Source organism: Sapajus apella, unplaced genomic scaffold, assembly GCF_009761245.1.
Source record: "Sapajus apella isolate SASKATOON/1434 unplaced genomic scaffold, GSC_monkey_1.0 scaffold24, whole genome shotgun sequence".
Taxonomy (NCBI): Eukaryota; Metazoa; Chordata; class Mammalia; order Primates; family Cebidae; genus Sapajus; species Sapajus apella.
In genome coordinates this window covers 26,486,372-26,509,260 of record NW_022436964.1, presented here as the reverse complement: position 1 = coordinate 26,509,260, position 22,889 = coordinate 26,486,372, and the positions used below count along the sequence as shown (strand labels likewise).

Below are 22,889 nucleotides of genomic sequence, written 5' to 3'. Positions count from 1 at the left end.
GGCAGTCCAGGTTTACCAGCAAATTTATTGAAGACACTGTCCTTTCTTCATGTGTCTTTTTGGTGCCCTTGTCAAAAATTGGTTGACTCTATATGTTTAGATTTATTTGGGGACTCTTTAAACTCTTCCACTGGTCTGTGTATCTGTATGCAAGTATCACATTCTTTTGACTGCTATAGCTTTGTAATATATTTTTAAATTAAGAAATGTAATGTTTCCAACTTTTTTTTTTTTTCAGAATTCATTTGGCTATTCAGGATCTTCTGTGGTTTCATACAAACTTTAAGTTTTTTTTTTCTATTTTTGTGAACAATGCCACTGGGGTGTTGATAGGGATTACATTGAATCTGTTTATTGCTTTATGTAGTATTAAATTTTAGCAGTTAGTTCTTCTGACATGGCATAGCTTTTCACTTATTTTTGTCCTATTTAATTTTTTATCTGTGTTTTATAGCTTTCACTATACAGGTCTTTCACCTCCTTGGTTAAGTTCATTCCTAAGCTTTTTATGCTATTGCAAGTGGGATTGTTTTCTTGATTTATTTTTTGTCTAAGTTGTTATTTATGTATAGATATGCTACAAAGTTGTGCAACCATCACCATCATCTCTGTAATTCTTTGACTATACATTATGAATGTGTTTAATACCACTTAAATGTACACTTAAAATTATTAAAATAGTAAGTTTTATGTTATATATATTTGCCATAATAAAAAATTGGGGAAAATGCAGTTAATATTTGAGGAAAAACTATGCTATTTCATTTCTTTTTTCAATATTATATCTTTAAAATATTTAATTCAGTACTAATAAACTTACTTTTTAAAGTTAAATAATAAAAGAGATGATATGATGTTTTGCATGTTGATTTTGTGTTCTGCAACTTTACTGGATTAATTTATTAGACTAATAGTTTTTTGGTGTATCTTTGATGTTTTCTACATATATGCTATCATTTGCAAATACCGATAATTTTAGTTCTTCCTTTTTTACTTGAATAGCATTTATTTCTTTTTCTTATCTAATTACTCTTTGTAGTACTTGAGTACAATGTTAAATAGAAGTGGCAAGAGTGGGCATCTTTGCTTTGTACCAGATGTTAGAGGAAAAGCTTTCAGTTTTTCCCCATTTATTATGATGTTAACTGTGATTTTTAAATAAATGACCTTGACTACATTGAAGAACTTTTCTTCCATACCTTCACTGTTGAGAGGCTTTATCAAGAAAGATTGTTGAATTTTGTCCAATTTTTTTTCTGCTTCAGTTGTTAGGATCATGTGGTTATGTCTTTCAGTCTGTTAATGTAATATGTATCCACTGATGATTTGTATATGTTAAAACAGCCTTCTAGATAGGGATAAATCTGACTTGATCATTACATATAATCTTTTGATGGGTTGTTGAATTTAATTTGCTAATATTTTATTGAGTAATTTTTACAATAATGTTCTTCAGAGATATTGGCCTATAGTTTTCTTTTTTTGGAATATTTTTGTCTGTCTCAGGATTCCAGATGATGCTAGCCTAATAAAATGTGAAACTATGCCCTCCAACTCTATTATAGAAGAGTTTAAGAAGGATTAATATTAATTTTTACTTAAGAGTTTGGTAGAATTTAGCTATAAAGGTATCAGGTCCTGGGCTTCTCTTTCTTGGAAGGTTTTTAATTAATACTTCAATCTCTTTTATTGTTATTGGTCTGTTCAGGCTTTCTATGTATTCCTGATTCACTTATATAAGTCATATTTTTAGTAATGTACCAGTTTTCTCTAATTTATCAAATTTGTTCATGTATAACTGTTAATATCAGTTCCTTATGATCGTTTTTATTTCTGAGTTTGTGCATGAGTCTTCTTTATTTGTTTAGTTAATCTGGCTAAGGGTATGTCAATTTTATGTTTTCAAAAAAGGTATGCAAATTTAAATTACAATGAAGTAGCACAATATACCCTGTAAAGTGTCTATTTACTGACAACATGTTTTGGCAAGAATAAAGAGAAATAGGAACACTTATACCTTTGTGGTGAGAATAAAAATTGCCACAACCACTTTGGAAAATTTTTGAAAGTTTCTGCAACTAGTCAACATACACTGTCTCTATGATCCAGTAATGCTTAGCTTAGAGATTTAAGTACCATAGCAGCTTTATCTGTCATGGCCCTGAACTGGAAATAACTTTAATTTCTGTCAATAGTAGAAGAAATAAATGAAGTGTTGTGTATTCATAAAATGGAATACTACACAACTAATACATGTGAAGACATTGAAAGAAGAGTTCTCAGAAAGAACAAAGACTTTATAGACTATATGATGACTGATTTCATGGATATAAAGTCATGAGCAGGAAAAAACAATCTGTGGAAATAGAAATTCAAATGATGGTTACTTCCATGGAATGGGGTGGGTATGACTGAAAACAGGCAAAAGGAAACTTTCACTATCCCAATCTAGGTAGCCATTTTATAGGTGTATACACATATAAAAATAAATTATTTCCAGGTTCATCCATATTCCTACAAAGGACATGAACTCATCATTTTTTATGGCTGCATAATATTCCATGGTGTATATGTGCCACATTTTCCCTCTCCAGTCTATCATCGATGGGCATTTGGGTTGTTTCCAGGTCTTTGCTAATGTAAACAGTGCTGCAATGCACACTGGAGTCTGTTGGGGGGAAATAGGGGATGAACAGCAGGGGGAGGGGAATTGGGGAGAGAGAGCATGGGGAGAAGTGCTAGATGTGGGTGATGGGGAGGAAGGCAGCGGATCACACTGCCACGTGTGTGCCTATGCAACAATCTTGCATATTCTTCACATGTACCCCAAAACCTAAAATGCAATAAAATTAAAAAACAAAACAAAAATAAATTATTCAATTGTACACTTAAAATGAATGAATTTTGTGGCATGTGAATTATACCTCAATAAAACTGTTACTAAAACTCCAGCTCTACATTTAAGATATGTGCACTTTAGGTAGTTTCTGAGAATATGCATTAGCTCAATAAAAAAACGGAAAAAAGTTATTAATAATGAGATATAATGTGCATAATATATAATATTTGTGCTCACATTTAATAGAGTCTCAAGAAATTAGAGCTATTTTGGCATTTATTTATTCATTTAATTATTTTTATTTTTATTTTTGAGATAGAGCTTTGTTCTTGTTGCCCAGGCTGAAGTGCAATGGCATGATCTTGGCTCTCTGCAACCTGTGCCTCCTGGGTTCAGGTGATTCTCCTGTCTCTGCCTCCAGAGTATCTGAGATTACAGGCACCCACCAGTATGCCCGGCTAATTTTTATATTTTTAGTAGAGATGGGTTTCATCATGTTGGCCAGGTTGGTTTCGAACTCCTGAGGTCAGGCAATCCCATCTGCCTCAGCCTCCCAAAGTTTTGGGATTACAGGCATGAGTCACCGTGCCAGGCTTACTTTGGCTTTCATAAGTAATTCTGAAACCAATATACAGTACTTCATATTATACCGTACTTCATATAAAGTCATTTTAAAGAAAAAATGTGCTTCATATTCCTAGCTACTGATTTAAAAAATTAGTTTTTGGACTATTACCTGTTTACGAATTGGGGACAGCCTATATATATGCAATGAATTTTCTAACAAGGGAAGTCCTAGATACAGAAATGAGTTATATTCTGCATCATCTGCAAAGCTGTTTGAAGAAAATTAAGGAAATATATATAGACTATAAATGTGTTTCCATTGCATTCCCTGTAAGAGATGGTTAGTACGAAAAGAAAGCACACTGAACAAGATGAATCTCTAAATCTGGGACAAATCTGGTGTGTCTGAATCTGAATCAAGGTCCGGCTTACTGTTTTTCCAGAATTTATGTTCTTTTTCCAGAGAAAAATTTTATCTATTTGATGACTGATCCATAACATTTGTTAATGAAAACTAGCAAACAAACAAGAAAAAAATTGATTTTCTTAAACTAGAGCCCTAAAGTCTGAATTTAATGTGTCTCTAGAGTTAAAGTTCTCACTCTGATCTTTTAAACAAACAAAAGTAAATTGAAATGTTTCCACATCTAATAGTGCTAACCAACACCATCATGCTTAGTGATTGCATGGCAAGTGCAATATACATTATGCAGAGGTTTTGATTCACTTGGTAAATGGAGCTTCAAAAATTATTATCAGGTTTTTAAACACCGATAGCTATGAAATGGTGTTTCAAAACAGTGCTTTAAAACTATACCCATTTAATTTGTTCTATTTTTCTGTTACAATTTTATGGGTTCCTATTTCTCCTGCTGCTGAAATTGCTTGGCCTTATCAGGTTTTATGAATGAAACAGAGTCTGAAGTAGTTTATTTAATGAGTCCAGTCTATCTGTGTATTTCATCTTTATGTAATAGACAAAGACCGCAAGACTTCTTTCTACTCGGTTCTAGTGAGCCTGAGGCATAAACAATTTTTGATTGGCTCATAACGAAGACAACTATATGAGTATTAAAACAGAAATAGAAGAACAAGGGATTAGAAATAAAATTCTAATATGTTTTTTATAACTTCATTAAATCTTATTTTGTGATTTCCTAGCAGTCAAAGCAAAAAAGGTAACACAATTGGTTATACATATTTTATAATCTACTGAAAGTAATCATATTCAGTAGGAGTAATAGTTTTTTCCTTACAAACAAATGATGAAGAAATATTTACATCATTGAAATTTTGAACAACTTAATGAACAGAGGTTTTACCAATCATTTCACAGAACTTGGAGAACATATTCTGTTAGTTCTTAACAAAATATGAATGTGTCCCATAAAGTTTCTATCCAAATTATAGGCTAACAGGTAGAAGAGGCAAAAGGGAAGACAGAGAGGGAGAGAGAATGTGAATAGGAAGAATTAAAAACTACAGTGAAGTAAAATAATCTGGGTGATGTCAGATTTAAATATTGTTGAGTGTGAGGTGTGGTCAGGGGATCAGAGTGGAGATGTAAAAAAAAAAAAAAAAGAAGGTCTTCGGACATGTAAGTATGATTTAAAGGATAGGTTAAGACAAGAAATAAAGAGCTAGATATTTCTGCATAAAGTGATAGTTCAGGATCAAGTAGAGGACAGTAAAATTAGGGAACTAAAACACCGAAAATTACAGATGTAAAGAATTTTTAAGGGTCAAAGGAGGATAAATAACTCGTTAACTAAAAGCAGATAGAAGAAGAACAATGAGAATTACTTCACCTAAAGTAAAGAAAGAAAAAAAAAATTAAGAAAGCTCTCATCAGCAGTGCTATAGAGGTTCCAAGGGAGACTGAAAAAAAAGATTATCAGTTTGTGTCAAGAAGATCATTGCTAAACTTTGAGTGAGCAATTTTCTTAAAATGTGGGGAGACAGAAAACCAATAACAGTGTGATAACAGGTTAGTTGAGTGATGGTATAGAATAGAAAAATTTAAAAATTATTCTTTTTAAAAATTATTCTTTTTTAAATAATCAAATATACACTATGCATCTCTGGAGAAAATATTCTAAAAATATTTTTGTGCTCTCAACTTTAAGTTTTTGCCTCTTACTGAGGTTTTGAACATCTTTATCTGTACACAGTACATTCAATCACATTATTTAATCTTCACAACACCTCTGAGATCTTTCTATTATGTGTGTGTGTTTGTGTGTGTATGTGTGCATACATGTGTGTGCATGTGTGTGTATGTGTGTAAACATTTTTAGAATTAAAGAAAAATCTTACATATATGCTTTGGGTACAGGGAAGCAAATAAATGGATAAAGGATCCAAAGGCGAGAGGAAACAATGCAAATTTTGAATTAAGTTAGGAAAGAAAAATGTAAGCACAAAGAACAATTTCAGGGTGAACACATTCTGATACAAGAACTATGGGAGAGAAGAGATTCAAAATAGGGAATATGTTTAAGGTGGCACAACGATTGCTAGGTAATGGTTTGTATCTTTTCAGTAAAGTAGGGAGCATAGTCTACTGTGAGTTACTGTAGTGAGCGTGGTGGAAGTGGATGCTGAGAACAGTATGTCTTGCTACAGCTGTTTTTAGTGATGATAAAGTACAAGTAACCATTTTCCATTTTTTTTTTTTTTTTAACAAAAGTATTCTGAGGAATTTCTTGTCTGAAAGAGCTTGGAGAAGATGTATCGTCTTGATTAGTCTGTAAAACCCTGTACTGTCTTCCAAAATCATCAGCACTGTAAGGATTTAGGTGAGGAACAGAGAAGGGTAGTTGTATCTAGTATTGGGAACAGATGGCAAATGTTCAGGAAAGCGAGGAAATATGTGGTCTTTGTAATTAAACAATAACTAGCTGAAATGATAAAATGTAAATCAAGGTAATCTGGTTATCAACTATAATCTGTTAACTATAGTTTGGTAGGTATAGTTTGCTATTTTTTTTGTGGAAACAGACTCTAATGACAGATGGTTTTCTTTATAATAAGGCATTAATAACTGATGGATACTATCTTGTGTTATATTTGTTCTCAGAAAATACATAGTTAAATTACTAAAGAATTTTAGATACCAGCCTATTATTTGGGGTAGCCTCAACATGATAAAGGCCAAATATGACAAGCGCACGCTGACTCATGCTTAATGGTGAAATGCTGAAAACATTTTCTCTAATATCTGGAACAAGACAAGGGTTATCATTCTTAACACTTTCATTAAACATAGTACTGAAAATCCTAACCAGAACAATTAGGCAAGAACAAAAATTAAAGACATCCACATTGGAAAGGAAGAAGTTACATGGTTTCTGTTTACAGATGATATAATCTTTTTAGAGAAACCTAAACACCACACACACACACACACACACACACACACACACACACAAAAGATAAGACATAAAAAATTCAGTAAAGTTGCAGGATTCTAAATCAACATACAAAATTGATAGCATTTCAATACACTAACAATGAAATGTCTGCAAAATAATTTTTAAAAAGTAATCTCATTTACAAGAGCTATAAAAATATAATAGGAATACATTTAACAAAGGAGATGAAAGACACTGACAATTGTAAAACATTGATGGAAGATATTGATGAGTACACATAATTGGAAAAAAATCCCATGTTTGTGAATTGGAACAATTAATATTGTTAAAATGTCTATGCTATCCAATGTGGCCTACAAATCAGTTCCATATCTACCAAACTTCTTATTTTTGAAATTAAAAAAAATTATGAAATTTGTATGGAACCACAAATTATCATGAACAGTCAAAGAATCTTGGGAAAGAACAAATAGGTGGAGACATCACATTATCTGATTTCAAACTGTGTTACAATGTACAATAATTAAAACAGTATGGTATTGGTATAAAAACAGACACATAAACCAAAAGAACAGAATAGGGAGCCAGAAATAAAACCATATATATATGGGCAACTAATCTTTGACAAGAGCTTAAAGAACATACAATGGAGAAAAGATAGGATCATTAATATAGGATCATCAGTAAATGGTGTTAGGAAAATTATATATTCACATACAAGCAATTGGAATTAAACTCATACCATACACAAAAATAAACTCAAAATGGATTGAAGATATAAGGCCTGAAACCATAAAACTCCCAAAAGTAAACATAAGGAAAATGTTCCTTGACATCCTCTTGACAATTATTTCATGGATCTGATTCCAAAAACAGAACAAAAGCAAAAATAAACATGGGACTACATCAAACTAAAAACTTTATGCATAACAGTGGAAACAACTAATAGATGAAAAGGCAACTGAAGTCATAAGGGAAAATAATTGCAAACCATGTATCTGACATGAGGCAAAATCCAAAATATATAAGGAACTCATACAGCTCAATAGCCAACTAAACAAAATGAATAACCTGATTTAAAAAAAAATGAATAGACATTTTTTCAAGCTGACATAAAAATGGCCAATAGGTAAATCACTAATCATCAGAGAAATGAACAACACAACACTAATGATCAGGAAAATGCAAATCAAAAGTACAATGAGATATTCCCTCCCACATGTTAGGGTAACTGCTATCAAAAATAAGATAACAGATGTTGGTGAGCGTGTGGAGAAACTGGAACTCTGTGTACTGTTGATCCGAATGTAAATTGGTATAGCCATTATGGAAAACAGTACGAACAACCCTCAAAAAAATTAAAAATAGAACTACCATAAAATTCACAATCCCTCTTCAAGGCACATATTCAAAGTAAACGAAGTCGGTATCTTAAAAATATGTCTGGGCCGGGCGCGGTGGCTCACGCCTGTAATCCCAGCAGTTTGGGAGGCCGAGGCGGGAGGATCATGAGGTCAAGAGATCGAGACCATCCTGATGAACATGGCGAAACTGCGTCTCTACTAAAAAAATACAAAAATAAGCTGGGCATGGTGGCGCGCCCCTGTAGTCACAGCTACTCGGGAGGCTGAGGCAGGAGAATTGCTTGAATCCGGGAGACGGAGGTTGCAGTGAGCCGAGATCGCAACACTGCACTCCAGACTGGAGCCTGGCGACAGAGCGAGACTGTCTCAAAAAAAAAAAAAAAAAAAAAAAAAAAAAAAATGTGTCTGTACACCCATGTTCCCTGAAGCATCATTCACAATTACTAAGGTATGGAAGCAGTCTGATTGTCCACCAATGAATGAATGAAGGAATAAAATAAGCCATATATATTTATGTACACCCAAAAAAGTACAGCGTTTTCTGTATGTATTCTCCTATTTGAATGTAATAATCTATAGATAACACCTCTTCAAAATAATTTGGAATTGCTCTTGAACTTGAAGCTTCTTCTATTAGTCTCACTGATGAAATTGTAAATTTTAAAGTATGTAAATGAGAAATGTAAGACATTTTTAATTCAGAAGCTAATGGAAAAGCTCTTTCTTTGCTCCAGAGGTAGGCTTTGATATTTGCTTCTCGTTCTTCCCACAGAAGAAAAAATTAAACTTTAACTCAAAACTAATACCTTGAACTGATGCTACGAAGTTACTGTGGTATGTGACACACAACTAGGGTGAAGTTTACTGTTGTCTCATTTTGTTCAGATGAAGGTTTTAGAAGGAGCTACGAAAGCATTGGTATTAAGGCAAGTAAATTAAAATGAGCCTAATTTCTAATTGGAAAACACACATAAATACTTTGAAAACCACTTTATTAGCAAAAATTGTTTACAGACTTCAGTATAACAAGAACACTTTTATAGTACCTTCTTTGTGCCACACACTGATTTCACTGATCTAGTTGCTGAATGTGCCAAATTCATTTAATCCTCGAAACAACACTATGAGATAGATAATATTTTAATCATCTGATTACAGATAATGAACTGGGCTGAAGATAAGCTCCAGATCACACAAGTGGGAAGTGGAAAGGGCCAAGATTCAATCCCAGAGAGGTCTCATTAAGGATCTGATTCACAATGCTCAACTGCATTTCATTATTAAAAAAGAAAAAGCCACAATTGCCATGGGATTGACTTTATTATGTAAAACAGAACAATGACATTATTTGTAATCACAGACTCAGTCATTTTGTTTCAGAAATTAATTCTCTAGTGAACTAAGGAAATAAGCAAATGTAATTAATAAATCGTAACAATAATTTATTTCTCTCCTTCACCTCAGCACACCTGAAACTGTTGTGTTCAAAAGAGAGCCTCCAATTTATATTTTATGTGTATTTTGCCACTTGAGGTGTTTCAAACTGTAGTGAGTCAAACTAATCAGAAATATCAACATATTTAACTTAAATATTTTTACAACCTCCAAAATATGCTGGACTAAAAACATACAAATCTTGACTTCTTGAGTAAAGTGTCAAGGAGATACATGTAAGTGTGTTGGGGTTTTGACTTCTCAGAGTGCTTAGAAATGTTTATAAATCAAATACCTTAAGAGTGACTAAAAATGTTGAAATAATAAATAACCTGTCTTTTTTCTTATCAAAGAATGTAAGTGCCCCCACCAAGATAATAACAACCAACAATTGTATAAAACTTGATGGTAAAGCAGCAGTCATATTTGCTAAAATCTTTTAGTCTTCCAAATTAAGCCTTTTCAAGAAAGAACAAAGGCCAACAGAATGGTTTTAAATAATGACTACAAACTGATCAGTGAATGAACTGGGGAAAGCACATTTGCCAAACAACATGCCAGTAAAATATATGATCAAATTTTAATATTATAGTTCAAGGGTAATAGCTTAATTTAAGTGGAACTGGACTCCTCTCACAGTTTTTGCATACCTAAGGATTCATAAAATATAAACTACAGATTAGGGACTATATATTCTGAAAGGCTTTGAATAAAGCAATAAATAATTGTGGTGCACATTCTTGAAAATCTCTCTGAATTATTGACAAATAGCATGCCTTAAAGAATACAAATGGCTTATAGTTCTCAAGAGCAAGCTAATATGAAAATTAGATAAAGAAGTTAAGCATATATTTTATTATGTGGCATATACATGATGCATTTTTAAATTATGTTGGTCTTAAGTTCAAAGATATGAGTAAGTGCTAGTTTCATTAAGTAGAACGATTACTAAGTTAATGAAGTATTTGCAAAGACTCTAAATTTGGAAAAGCATGAAATATTAGTAAGAGATAATAAGGTGGTAAGTGGATCCCTTCTCTATTTGGAGAGAATGAGTTCTCTTGGGCATGCAAAATGCCCTTGGGTGTGATTTGATGCCTTGGACAGAGCATTGGGGTGGGAGTACACAGACTCTTCATACTCTGCCACCCTAATGGCTGGCTCCTCGGCCAAGTAAACTAAACTCTTTTAGCTCTAATATCCTCAGATGTACTATAGGAAAAAAAGTAATCTCATTTTAACAGATGATAGTGAAGAAGAGATCAAATCATACAAATCATGCATGTATGCATGTAAGAGAGAGAGAGTGTGTGTGTGTTTGAAATAGAGTCTTGCTTTGTTGTGCAGGCTGGAGTGCAGTGCTGTGATTTTGGCTCACTGAAACCTCCACCTTCTGGGTTCAAGCTATTCTCCTGCCTCAGCCTCCCGAGTAGCTTGGACTACAGATGCCTGCCACCATGCCCAGCTAATTATTTTGTGTTGCTGGTAGAGACAGGGTTTCACCATATTGGCCAGGCTTGTCTCAAACTCCTGACCTTGTGATCCACCCAACTCAGACTCCCAAAGTGCTGGGATTATAGGCATGAGTCACCACACACAGCCCATGCATGTAAAGTTTATACCATTACCAGTAAGGTATATTTGAGGTGTTCATTACCACTTGCTATTTTACCCACTTTCTATTATATTTCATCTCTATGTTTTAGATGAACCACCTTCTACCAGGTATTATACTTAGCACTTACTTGATTTATATGATTTTGATTAATATGACAGGGAAGGAGCCTTTATGACTATTTTCCTTTTACTATAGTATTTTCAGAGACACTCAAAAGCAGGAGCTATCTGTATACATAGAAGTAGACCTCTGTGCTGCCTTCTGTTTGGCCAGTTTCTTAAGAGCCAGGCTATCACCAACTCCCTAATTATATCTTGTCTGTCATTCAAGGCTTAAAAGTTTGCAAGAGTCAAAGCCTTAAATTCGGAATTTTTCCATACTTAGTTATGGTAATATAGTAAAGTTAATGCTGTCATAAGACTCAAAATAACTTGAATTTGTAGCTTCAGTTACAATTGTGTAATGATCAATTTATTTATATTGGGGCTCAGTTTCCTCAGTGTTGAGATACCTATACACACACTTGTAAACACACATTATAAACAAAAATACATTAACACACACACACACAAGTAATTGTAATGGGGACCATGTGCGCCAGTATCAAACTGTTACGCAGTATGATTATTCTCAGTATTCTTAGCACATAGGTTGTGCTTGATCTCAAGCTTCCCTATTAATGTGAAGTCTGAGTAGCCCAATTTACCTCTTCCATTGTTTATATTACTTAGCATGTCACTTATACTACTTTGCATAGAATAATAGAGAAAAGAATAGAAAGAATAGAGAACCTGAAGCCTGGCCTTCTTACTTGAAGAATGAGGAAAGAAACTGGTTGGTAGATCAAAAGCTCTACTCACATACTTCACTGGGATGGAGCTCTCTGGGTTCTTAGTCTTGGATTTTTCTCTTCTGTATTCCTTTTTGGTATGATTAGTTATATTGTTGTTTTTCGGTGCTCTAAAACAATAAACGTGGTGGGTGGGAATAGTGGGACACAATTTGGTCTGAAGAATGATTTAATTTCAGAAAATGCTGGCAAAACCATATCTGATGGCAGGAGTTCAGGTTTCCACCAAGTCCCCAAAAGCCAGAGTGTTCAGAGTTATGTGGAAAGCTGAGAACATGAACAGTAGCAAATGACAGCCGAAAGGTACCCTCAATTAAGGAAGATGATGGTGTAGGATCTGACAGAGGATGTGGTTAACTTAAAATTGAGTCTTCTTATTAACTTCCATGACAATTATTTCTCTGCATGCCATGTGCTCAAGTGCAGATTGCAAAATTAGCTGACTTGGCACTAAATTTTGCTGCACACAGACTGAAATGGATCTCTTGTTATCTGCCTATGAAGGTTAGCTACCTTGCTGAATGTGAGGAGATCTAGAAAGGAGACCCTTCTTCCTAAAAGCTGCTTCTACTACAGGAATTGCCCTGCCAGGATACATGGGATGAAAGCTGGCAAGGGTTTTCTCTCTGAACCACTAAATCTCAATACCTATGTAAGCAGGTTATTGTTATTGTGTTCTGAAGTTCCTAGATTTATCAGAGTATATTTGGGTAAATTGTCTCACTAAATACCCTTTGCACTGAGATGGAGTTCTGTAAATGTGTCCTTGCTTCTACATATTCTGCATAACTGGAGGTATATAATCATGGGCAGTATGTTGTGGCACAAACATTAGGCCCATGATTTCAGAAAACCTTTTTGCAGTTGTTTTCAAAGTCATCACTCTCTCCATGGATCCAGTTTCCTTTTAAACACACATAATATTAAAACAATTTGTCTCTTTGATATGCAAAAGTCTCCTGAGGTTTACTGGTGATTAGGGCTGCAGATTTTCTTGCACATAGATCAAACATCAAGTGCTGTGACCTCGTGCCATGTACACAAAATATCTAACAACTTCACTTAGGCACACTTAGGTCATATTTTATTTAGTGATGTCTTGCTCGTCAGTTTGAAAAGGACACATTTATGATTTTTTGAAATCTAGAGTGTAGTTCTATACTGTTTGATTTTCTTGGAATTGTTGGGAAGTATATTGGGTCCCACTAAAAGAGGACTATTTCAATCTTTTAGCTCTGCAGTTGTCACAGCAGAAGAATCGTTTTAATAAAATGTTCAGCCAAAGCAGCACTACTCTTCAATAGTTCTTACATTCATCTCTTCCTAACTCCTTTGAATATGCCATAGAGCTATAGTTTCAGACCTTTCCCACTGTCTTCATAACTCCATTTTTTTCCCTGCACTTCTTTCCCTCAACGTATTTTTAAAAACACATCATTAAGTCCAAGCTGTCAAATGTGACTCTCCCTAGTTTCCTTCGTTTTATCTCAGACTATCTGTATCATCAAATCATTTCTCCTCTTTCTATTTTAAAGAAGGAAAAATGGTTTTCTTTTACTAAAGGCTGACCATGTGGGCTTGAATTTGGATACGTCCCCACTCTCGAATGAGACTGAATCCTGCGTTAAGAATCTTCACTGAGGGCCGGGCGCGGTGGCTCAAGCCTGTAATCCCAGCACTTTGGGAGGCCGAGGCGGGTGGATCACGAGGTCAAGAGATTGAGATCATCCTGGTCAACATGGTGAAACCCGGTCTCTACTGAAAATACAAAAAATTAGCTGGGCATGGTGGCGCATGCTTGTAATCCCAGCTACTCAGGAGGCTGAGGCAGGAGAATTGCCTGAACCCAGGAGGTGGAGGTTGCCGTGAGCTGAGATCGCGCCATTGCACTCCAGCCTGGGTAACAAGAACAAAACTCCATCTCAAAAAAAAAAAAAAAAAAAAGAATCTTCACTGAATCTTTGATCTTACTCTCTCCACTGGGCCCTTTTTACTTTTGAATGCACACACATTGGTTTACCTGCTCCTAGATGAAAGTAAGAAACCAACAAGCGAACCAAACTCCTACCACTTATTCAACATATCTTTTCTGTGTTCTTTTTTTGTTAGTTTTTTTTTTTAGCACTAAACTTCTTAAAAGTAGACCTCACTGGCTTTCACTTCTTCAGGCTTCTCATCGTGTCTTGACCTCATTATGCCTGTGCTTCTGGTACCTATGCTCATTTATAGGCATGTTGTTTTTGTTTTACTTTCTTGTTAGTACTTCCCAAATTAAGTGTTCCATCTGCTCAGCCACTGTTCTCAAGCCAGCCTTGTCCCTGACTCATTCTATCATAATGGTTTCATTGGTCTACCAGTCATGCAATCCAAATTCTAATTATACTTTATTCTCTTCTACACAATTTCTATTTGGTTACTAAATCCTATATGTATAGATCTTCTATATATTTTTCAAATGTATTTCTTTCTTTTCATGTCTGTTGCCATAGCAATAGTGTAGACCTCCGTTTACTTCAGTGCTCCTATTGCGCACAAGTCCTCATTAGTTTCCCAGTTTCTAGCTTCTCTCTATACCTGTCTAAAAATGAACTCCACCAGTATTGTTCTTCTGCTCAAGTGCTTTGAAGTCAACAATTGCAACTTAAAGTAGTTCTAACTTCTTCAAAATTGACAAGAACTTCTGTGATCTGGCTATAATTTGATCTTTACAGTCTTAGCTCATGCCACTTTTCTATAATTAGTTCCTCTTGCAACTGCAAGATTTTTTGTTTTCTGGTAATTTTATGCTTACTTTTCCTTTTTGTTTTTTATTTTTTGTCTGCAAGAAATTCCTTCTTGTCAAAGCACCTTATTGATCCATAATGGTTGAAATCCTCAATACCTTTGCTTTTTCCTGAACTTCTCAACTGACCTCTTCATCCTGCTCTTTCAGGCCAGTAGCAGGTGCCCTTTGCTTAATAACATTTGTATTTTCTGTTTTTTGTCTTGTTCTTCTGTATACATGTACAGTTTCTCCTAGTCTATTTTTCTGTGAGAAAAGTGGCTTTCTAGTTGTTGACATGTAATATATGAAAAAAAATTTAAAAATTAGAAAAAGATAGTTAAAAGATTATCTGAACATTACGCCTCCAAAATCATGATACAATTTTATTACACTTTACTGTATTTAAATTGGAAATTTCCTTTAGATCTTTTTTTTTTTTGTCTTTGTTATATCTCATGGGATCATAAGTTTCCAAATAACATTTCACTTTCATTACCTTCCTGAACAAACTTGTCATTAATCTTTCTTTATATTTCATATAATTGCCATAGTAGGCGTGAATCTTGTCTTTAGTGGAATATTCATTCTATAGATCCCCTTGACTAGCTCCAGCAATCAAGGATCTATAGAATGAACATAGAATATTCATATTTATTCTGTAGATCCTTGATTGCTGGAGCTAAAATAGAATAACATCATGTGTTCTACAATGTCAGTAAAGAAAGTTAACAAAAATTAATTACCCCATTAATATGGAATTGGAAGAGTTGAATAATTTTGCCTGTGTATTTTTAGTATTTACTTATGTAAATATTTTTTATCTACTTGTCACTATGGAGGCACATTCTTCTCTGTGAGTCATTAGATACCTTTTATTACTTATAATTCAGACATTTTCTATTTTGAAAGCAACTAAATTACATATACATTAAAACTCATAGAATAAAATACTTCAGAATAAAACAAAACAGAGGTAATCAAAGTAAGGGGACAGAGTAGGTGATACAGGTACCTAACATGAACTGATGGCATTTATTGGTTTTTATTTGGCTTCTGAGTATTCTGGCAGCTACAACAGAAATATAAGCATGTTGAGTTAAATAGTCACTGGATAATTATTGACCCTTGACTTCAATTTATATAATCTAACTTGGCAAGAATATGAATGTTGGGCATCTGGTTTAAAGAATGCCACAATCACCACTTAGTGTGGCCTATTAATATAAATAGAGTAAAGCAACTTATAGGAGATACCAACAAGCATATTGAAATTTAAAAAAAAATGAATTCTAGGATATCTCATAAGAGATTGCAAAAACATTTTTTGTGTATTTGAGGTAAATAGCTCTGTGTAGTCCTAAATTCTTAGCATTTTTTTTAAATTAACATCTTCTGAAGCCAGGTGCTTTATGAAATTGCATTGTAGTTAGCAGCTAATGGACTCTAATACTGAGGACAATTCCTCAGGGAAAGGGAAGCAGACCTCATAGGAAAGGCTTTTAGTAATAAATCTTATTTGATATAAGAATATCTGTGTTCCACACAAAGGAAAGAAATTCTGTGAGGCATCAAGTAATGTAACTGTAAGGTATAAATAGATATCTACTGAAGTAATGAAGTATATTTGAAAGGGAATTTCAATTACTTTATTCAGAATATTTCTTTTTTCAGTATTATTGCAAGCTCTTTGTGACCTCATATAAGAGATAAATTCATAGGGGGATACTAGTATGTCAAATTTCATTTGATTGAAGGGACATTTGGTGAACACTACATTGACTCTGGCTTGCAGGCAATGTGAAGTTAGTTTAGAAGATTTACTACCATAGATTGAATCTAGTGACTCACCATAAAACCAATTTATCATCAGACATTACTTTATCTGATAGTTCCACAAGGTAGAAAAATTATGCTGCAGCTTTCATTAATTTTTTGGCATATGTGACTATATTCTAAGAATATATAGTCTCAACCTGAACATTTTATAGTGAACTGACTTTATTTCAGATAATCCACATTAACACATGACTCTATCTCTAATTTAAAAAAACACAAACAACAGACAGGACATTTTTTGTCTGAAATTGCTCACATTAGAAGGCAGAATTCTATTCCTCTGTCCATTTTCCTAATTATCTTAAATGTATGATTGTGTGCCAACGGAGAAAATTCTATCTGATGCTTCATATAAAAGAACATCCAAACAAACATGTGCCTATACATTCTTTTCTAGCTCATAGAACAATGACATAATACATATAAAGGTAGAGTAATTCGGCAGTTGTACAAGAAACATAATAAAGTGGCTCCCGTACTGTATATTTTACTCTAATTATTGGTGTATCCCATTTTCTCAGCAAGCAAAAAATAGGACCATACTACTACCAATTTTAACTTCTTATCATCGTAAACAACATTTAACAATGGTTTTACAAGCAGAAGTAAAGATTTATGCATGCCTCTTTTTTCCCTTTAAATGTACTCTAACCTACAATTTTTTTTCTTTTTTTATTATATGTTAAGTTTCAGGGTACACGTGCAGAATGTGCAGGTTTGTTACATACATATACATGCGCTGTGGTGGTTTGCTGCATCCATCACCCCATCATCTACATTAGGTATTTCTCCTAATGCTATCCTTCCCCTATTACTCCATCCCCTGCTAGCCCTCCCTTAGTCCCACACCCACCAACAGGCCCCTGTGTGTGTTGTTCCCCTCCCTCTGTCTGTGTATTCTTATTGTTCAGTACCCACTTATGTGTAACAACATGTGGTGTTGGTTTTCTGTACTTGTATCAGTTTGCTGAGAATGACGGTTTCCAGTTTTATTCATGTCCTTGCAAAGGACATGAACTCATCCTTTTTTATGGCTGCATAGTATTGTATTCCATGGTGTATATGTGCCACATTTTCTTTATTCAGTCTATCATTAATGGGCATTTGGGTTGGTTCAAGTCTTTGCTATTGTGAACAGTGCCACAATAAACATACGTGTGCATGTGTCATTATAATAGAATGCTTTATAATCCTTTGGGTATATACCTAGTAATGGGATTGCTGGAGCAAATGATATTTCTAGTTCTAGATCTCTGAGGAATCGCCACGCAGTCTTCCATAATGAACTCTAACCTACAAATTATAAAATGAACATTTGTTTGCAAGAACTCAATAATGTCAGGGACTAGTAATTTACCTATCTAGAGGAAAAATAAAATGAGCAAATCAGAGATCCTTTTGCTAACCTACCTGTGGCTTTAGAAACATCTTTCAGAATCAGTTGGATTACCCTTCCCTATGCCTCCATATAAACCAAGATCAGATCAAAATTATTCTTATAGGTCAAACTATCTGTAACATTATCTTATCCTTCAGACTTACATAATTCTATAACTTTTGGACTAATCAAATTAAATTAGCAAGGGCCACCAAAAACCTATTTACAAATCTTTTCTACTTCCTTCAACGCCCTTTTTCCTTGATTGTAGATTTGGTCTCACATCAAAAGGATGATAACTTTACAAAGAAATAATTAAACACTGGTAAAAATAAGGATTTAAGAAACATTTTAAATTACACTTACTCAATAATCAATAAGAAATTCTACATTTAAGATATTTTAGTTAAGGATAATAAGCTCATATCAAATGTATTTGACTAAGCTCAAGAACTAGATTTTGTAAAATTTTATGAGAGGATCAGCTATAGTTAGTGATTATGTAAGGTCTTCGAACATTTATATTTAGCCTATACTAAAATAAAAAGTAAGCTCCAAAAAAATTTTCAACTTTTTCCTCCAGTTTTTTTTAGTCATCAGACATGATGTGTCCTGTGGCAATAGACATATTTAGCTTGTCAACTGATAGGCAATGGTTGTAATTGATGTGGCTGTATGCATGCAAATACTAAATGAATAAACTAGAGAACACCTCTTACATACTAAATGAGTATATTACTAGTGTATTTATTTGCTGAGGATTTATTTGGCTTGAACCACTCATTTTTCATTTTGAATTATTAACTACCTGCTGTATGTGCTAGATACAAACAGATATTGCAAAGATATTTAAAATCTTGTCACTGACCATTCATTGACTTATGGTTAAATGTGAATACTAACTCATGAACAGATGAATATTGTATAGTGATAAGCATAATCATAAGAATAAGTTGAGATGTGATGAGACTAGAAAGAAAAAAATACTTTTGGAAAGGATTGGAAACTTTTTACAGAAATGATGATATTTGAACTGAGGCTTGAAATCTAATAAATATATTGGGTATCAAAGGGAAGAAAAGCATTCTGAATAGAAAAATTTGATCTGAAAAGTAAGCAATATGGAAGAACCTGGCACTTTTGAGAAAATTCAAAATATTCAGGTGCCTATACTGCCTGATACATAGGAAAGAGTAGAAGAAGACTATGTTGGTCTCTTAGTACTTATAAAGAGATAAATACCGATCAAATCAGGAAGGGCCTTTTACCCTGTGCTCCAGTGTATGGACTTTTATTGTGGAAAGCAATGATTGTCAGGTAACTAATATGAAAGATTTTCATTTTAAATGCCTCAGTCTAGTAGTTTTTTGGATGGCGGACTAGGAGAGAGCAAAATTGGAGGAGACTGGATAGGAAGGGAAAGCCAAAATTTGAGTTGGAAATGATGAAGTCCTAAATGACATTATGGCTTTAGAAATTTGAGAACACATGGACATTTTCACTATGTAAAATGTATTTGCTATTTCTTTGAAGTTAAGAGTAAAAAATAATTTTGATTAAAATAGAGATACTAAGTGTGTGGACACTGGGATTTGGATTCAGTGGTTTTATCTCCCAGAGCCTATATTCCATCTTTCAGTGTCCTTCTACTTATAAATTAATCATTTAGAGCAATTCATGGCCGTGGAGATTAGTGTTGAAGTCAATGGATCCAGACAGGCTTTGTGTTCCTGTACAAGCTTAATATTTGTTTTAATTTAAGAAACTGCCCACACCTAATAAAATATAATCTATTACAATTGGCTGTTATTTCATATTATTGGCTATTGAAATAATCTGTCCATACTTGATTTTTCATTGCTGTCAAGTTTGGCCTGCATTTATCATTAACACATTTACTTTTGCAGTAGTTCCTGATTTTAACCCCTTCTCACCAGCCCCTCTGCTGTTATCTTGCTCTGTCTTTCTCTATTTCCCTTCAACAGTTCTTTCACCTTCTTGTTGTCCATTTATTTCCAATCAAATCTTCATACCACTCTTTCTTTACATATAAAATACCAGGAATTTTCCAACTGTTGCTTAAAATATTTCTATGGAGTTTTCATATCTATGCTGATGTGATTTATATGATAATACTGTATATTTTATAGCAAATTATATTTTGAAAACATTCTTTTTAAAAATTCGTAAAACTAACTTTAAAAACTCAAACGACAACAAAAATAAAGTTTGTGCAGTTTTAGAAAACATTGTTTTAACTTACTGAGTATTTAAAGGCATACATGATGCTATAAACCAGAAAAATAACCTGTTTGTTATGGTTTTCTATAACACATTCAAGATTATTCTAGTAAAATACATGTATTATATTACCAGAGTAGCTGTTATTGTTAATAGTAATAATAGTAATAGTAGACTTTTTACTATTTGTGTAAAAGCTTAATTAGGATGTTTAACTTGGTAGACCCAAAATTTATATTTGAAACTATTATATTTCTAACTTTATGCAAACGTTCTGTTACAAAACCATACCAACACAGGTAACAGATGAGCACTTGAAAAATTTCAACCCAGTTTACAAATTAGGGAATATTAAAAATAAACAGTACAGCCGGGCGCGGTGGCTCACGCCTGTAATCCCAGCACTTTGGGAGGCCGAGGCGGGTGGATCACGAGGTCAAGAGATCGAGACCATCCTGGTCAACATGGTGAAACCCCGTCTCTACTAAAACTACAAAAAATTAGCTGGGCATGGTGGCGCATGCTTGTAATCCCAGCTACTCAGGAGGCTGAGGCAGGAGAATTGCCTGAACCCAGGAGGCGGAGGTTGCGGTGAGCCGAGATCGCGCCATTGCACTCCAGCCTGGGTAACAAGAGCGAAACTCCGTCTCAAAAAAAAAAATAAATAAATAAAAAAATAAACAGTACAGTATAAATGCATGTACCAACAAGAAACATTATCTATGAAGAAAAATGTAGATTTTCATTCACCCTATTACGTGCTCCCTTTGCTCCTCCCGCCATCATCACAGAGAAAGTAAGAGAGGGAGAGGGATGTGAAAATCAGGGAAAATAATTGTGGAAAATTCCTACAGTCTGTGTCTTTCTTATTTATTTATTTTTTGTTGTGGTTATTTTGTTCTTTTTTAAAACTCATTTTATAGTTTGCACAAACACATCTCACCTTTGCTTTTGGTCCCGATCATAGTTACTTTCTGCCTGACTTTTAGTGAACCCTTGAGTTCAGAGAATTTCTCATTCAATTCTTCACCCTTAAATATGTGTAAAAGACCACTGCATTGTAAATAAATGTCCAATATGACTTCAAGCTTAACAATCCTGTTTATATGCCTTTTTCTAGTTCATTTTCCTTTAATACAATTTAATTTAATAGAAGTAATCCAGATATAGGGTGTTCTTAGTTTGCTTGATTTTTTACAGCTGGCCATGTACGATAGCGTGAGTTGCCAGCATTGCTCTAGACTTAGTAGTGACAATGCTTGGGCATGCTTTTCCTCCCTAACTGGGTCATGAAAATTCATTCCAGGGGAAGCATTCTCAAACCCATGACTGACACAAAACATGCTCAAGTCTGAACCAAGGTCTCTGTATTTGTTGTTTACTGCTGTGAAACAGACTAAATGGCTCAAAACATGTTGTAAGTTGACAGTTTAAGCTGGTGGCAGAGGAATTCACAGCAGTAAGTGAAGGTAAGCTCCAATGGACCAAGCACTTTTCAAACCTTTGCTATATCATGTTTGTTAATGTCCTATTGAGCAATCAAGTCACATGGTCTCTCTGGGCAAAAAAGGGGACTGCAAAAAGCATTGATGCAGAGAGATATGACTTATTGAGACCCTTGGTCTCACATTCTACAGAATCTCTCTCATACTATTTCCTCCACTTTAGTTTGAGGACTATGGTCATGAAATAGCAGACAGGTACCCATCAAACTCCTAGCAAGTAGATATAACACTTCCTACAAATGATGAAAATCTGAGCTCTCTACTATAAGCAGAGACTGAGTTAACGAGCTTTACAGTAAAAAATATTTTAAAAGTGTTTATTTTTTCTTCTTCAATATGCCAGTCCTTTTGCCAAACTGAATACAGAGGTCTTGAAAGAGATCCACTTATATTGCTGAAATAGGAATTATATAAATAGAAATAATAACTCATTAAGAACAATTATAAGAATAATAGAAATATTAGAAATAGGAAATAATAGAAATAAGAAAAATATTATAAGAATAATAAAATAAGAACTATTATAATAATGGAATATGAAATCAACCAGTTGCCAGAAAACCTGGAAAAAAAATTGACTTGGAGTCCAAAGATTCATAAATTACTTGGTTGAGGTCTATCTCTGATTTTCCTTAATTTTCTCAGTATGGTGTTACATGCCACAGTACAGATGCTCCTTTATTTACAGTGAGATTATGTGCTGATAAACTCATCATAAGTCAAAAACATCATAAACTGGTAATGCATTTAATAATCTGATAAACCCATAATAAAGTCCAAAAATCATAAATGGAATCGTTGTAATTCCAGATGCTCCTTGACACATGATGAGGTTACCTCCATCATTAATTAGAATATAAAGTTGGAGACTATCTGTATAGGCACTCAGTAATTGTTACATGAATAAAAAATGAACCAAAAAGGAAAATGAAAATTGCTTACTTAATAAATGGAACTCCTTTGCTGAATCTTGGCCCCAGCACTTCATAAATATGCTACTTTGAGCAAACCAAATTTTTCTGAACCACGATTTTTTCTTCATTATAGGAATATGATCTTCACTATATACATATGTGTGTGTGTGTGTGTGTGTGTGTGTGTGTGTGTGTGTGTGTGTGT

General features: G+C 34.0%; 1 protein-coding gene and 1 long non-coding RNA gene across 42 annotated transcripts in view; one reads left to right on the top strand and one right to left on the bottom strand.

The window, feature by feature from the left end:
• PTPRD (protein tyrosine phosphatase receptor type D) overlaps positions 1-22,889 on the top strand; it is a 2,321,819-nt gene that overhangs the window by 169,702 nt on the left and 2,129,228 nt on the right. The window lies entirely within an intron of this gene.
• Positions 13,155-17,337, bottom strand: LOC116559691. Its single transcript, XR_004272574.1, has 2 exons — positions 14,001-17,337; positions 13,155-13,683 (listed from the first exon to the last, which is right to left on the bottom strand). It is a non-coding gene; the product is annotated as an uncharacterized LOC116559691 (long non-coding RNA).